A 2,872-nucleotide genomic window follows, 5' to 3' on the forward strand; every position below is an offset into this window, starting at 1 on the left:
GTTTTTAATGTGGTTAGGTTATAATGAACTCACAAAGAAAGTCTTTTGTGTTGTTAACCAAAGCTCTGATAACCAATTTGGAATAAAACTACTAGGACTCGAAATTTGGACAGAAATGAAGCTGAAAACCGTGACTCAAATGCTAAGGATCGAGTGAAATGGATATGAATTAAACCAAGCACTAAGCCAAGGTTTAAGACTAAGAGCTTGTTCAAGCACCTAGCAAATAACTCACTCAACCCCTAGCACTAAGCATAGGAGGTTCTTCTAGCACAAAGCAAAGAATTTTAAGAGAAAAAAACTAGGTTTTCACTTGTATTAATGTTCATTCAAATCTGAAGTTTCTCAAGTGCCTAGCTTGGTTTATATAGACCAAGGCTTATAATCTTGACCCTTGATTACTAGTTGCATCTAAGGGCCACAAAATGAGCAGCTAAAGACCAAAAAAACGGCAGCCAAGGACTATGACAATGCTGAAATGAAAATGACATAAAGCAAAGAAAGTAAACTAATAGTCCAATCTTCCTTGTTTGTAGCTCAACTTCTTATTTATGATTATATGGACTGATTGGGGGCTTCAGAAACCGTGTAAGACTTTAATTAAACCTTATTAGTAGCTTGCATAGTGAACGTATGAATTGGTTAGTTAAGTCCTTCGTTAGGAATTGAAGTCCTTTTTTATTTGTTTTATGAAGTTGCATCCTAATATACTATAATCTTGAGATATCGTATTTTGATAATAATATAATTTCATTTAAAATATTATCAGGTAGTTATCAAATTGAATTCTAATATTGTTCAAAATATTTTCTAAAAGTTGTATTTGTATTCGCTCAGAAAAAAAGAGCTCCCATTATATATATAGATAGTTAAGTAGGTACATGTACTCGTGTTATCGTACTCTGTATTCAAAGACATGTATGCACACATTTTAAAATCTAGTCTAGTTTGACTATAACTCCCTCCATTCCGGTCATTTATTTGAATTTGGAGTACCAAAACCATCTAATTGCTCTCAATGATATTAACAATCCTCGTTCGATGCATGGTACAATATACATCGAAGTGTAGCTAAAACGCTTTGATCAATATTCTTAGTTCAATAGTTCATAGTATATTCAAAGATTTGAATCTTTATTTGTTCAATAATTCTAAACTGTTTTTTAATTTGAAAAATTCTATACCCTTTGTAGGAAAGTTATTTTCTTCTTAAAGAACTCCAGAAGAAATTACATAGATAATATGCTCATTTATTGTCAATTTGTACTTATCTAAAGAAATTAGATAATATGGTGATTTGTTGTCAATGTGTACTTATCTTAATTTTATGTTGTACGGCTGGACCTCAATCCTTATTACAGTATACTCCCTCCATTCAACTCCACTTTACATGTTTGCTTTATCACGTTTGCCAACGTGATTTTTACGCGGTAAATATCTTTAGCTACGTATTTGCAAAAATTATAAAAGTTAGATATTTTGATATTTTTAATGTACTCTTAAAGACGAATCAACTAAGATCCCACGTGAATATATTTTAACTTATGTATTATCGAGAGAAAATTGAAGTTGAATGTCCGCTTATAAATAGTGTACAAAAGAGAAACATACAAAGTGAAGTTGAATGGAGGGAGTATAAGAGTAGTACTCTCTTCGTTATCTCTTAATGTGATGATGAGTATTTAAAACAAATACATGTAAATGATATGAATAGATCGATGAAGTACCCTATAATAAGTTCATTAGTTGTATATTGCTCCTCCTACTTCGAGGTGCTTCTACTTCGATTTGTAAAAGATGCTACGTACGTATTAGCAGGGTCAATTTTTATACCTATTGACAATATACAATACAAAGCACATCCTGATCCATATAAAATATATGTATACATATTTAGAATCAATAAAAAAATACGAAGGAATATTACATATTCATAACACAAGCACCTTTTCTACCGTCGATTTTTGTGAATACCGACTTTAATTTGTGTCAATGTCTTTAATGAGATCAATGCATAACCTTTGTTCTACCAGAAAGAACGAAAAAAACACCTTGAGTTGCATCTTACTTCTTCTACCATTCTGATTCATGAGGCTAAAGGAACATAAATACAAAAGCCTATAATATACTTCCAAATCTAACTTGAAATAACACTACACGGAGGTATGTAAATATAATGACTACAACATACTTTAGTATAATCTTAACGTCTGCAAAACGTTTTCTCCATCTGCATGCATTAACCCTAGGAATCTTTAATCTGCATAAAAAAACAAAAAAAAATTATATTTTCGATGAATAGTATTATTGATAAACATTTATCTTTTATAAAAATACACAAAAGCATTCAATATAAAGCTAATACTTATTCAACCAAAGGGATATACATGATACATAAAAAGCTGTCAAAAAATTATATTCACGACATAAGCAACTCAATCACCATGGATGCATAATAATAAGATAAAGGAAAAGGAACTACAAAAGCGACAAAACCAATAAAAGTGGGAAACAACTATAATATATTACAATCGTACTCATGGTATAAATAAGATACACCAATATCAACATATGCAAAACTTTTGTTTTATATAGAGTTACCACTTAGGTACACAATTCCAACTCAAACACTTTATATTAACAATAAATATAGAATACGATAGAAATTAGCCGACTATGCTGTTTGTTTTGCTGTTGCTAATTGATAAATTTAAATTTAGGTAGTTTTATACGATTGGAGTCCCGAATATAATATCGTTTATTTGCTCATAAAATCTATCTTATATTATTTGTATTTCTTTTATCTAATTTTATAGGAGAATTTTATATATTATCTTTTGTTTTAGGTAGTTCGGAAAAGTTGGAGACTTTG

General features: G+C 30.2%; 1 long non-coding RNA gene across 1 annotated transcript; it reads right to left on the reverse strand.

Annotated features, from left to right (window-relative positions):
* Positions 1 to 1,647: 1,647 nt before the first annotated feature.
* LOC141632902 (uncharacterized) lies at positions 1,648 to 2,282 on the reverse strand. The gene is made up of 3 exons (XR_012537837.1): positions 2,192 to 2,282; positions 1,947 to 2,026; positions 1,648 to 1,833 (listed from the first exon to the last, which is right to left on the reverse strand). It is a non-coding gene; the product is annotated as an uncharacterized LOC141632902 (long non-coding RNA).
* Positions 2,283 to 2,872: the final 590 nt, after the last annotated feature.

The sequence above is a fragment of the Silene latifolia genome, chromosome Y, assembly GCF_048544455.1.
Source record: "Silene latifolia isolate original U9 population chromosome Y, ASM4854445v1, whole genome shotgun sequence".
In the NCBI taxonomy this organism is placed as follows: domain Eukaryota; kingdom Viridiplantae; phylum Streptophyta; class Magnoliopsida; order Caryophyllales; family Caryophyllaceae; genus Silene; species Silene latifolia.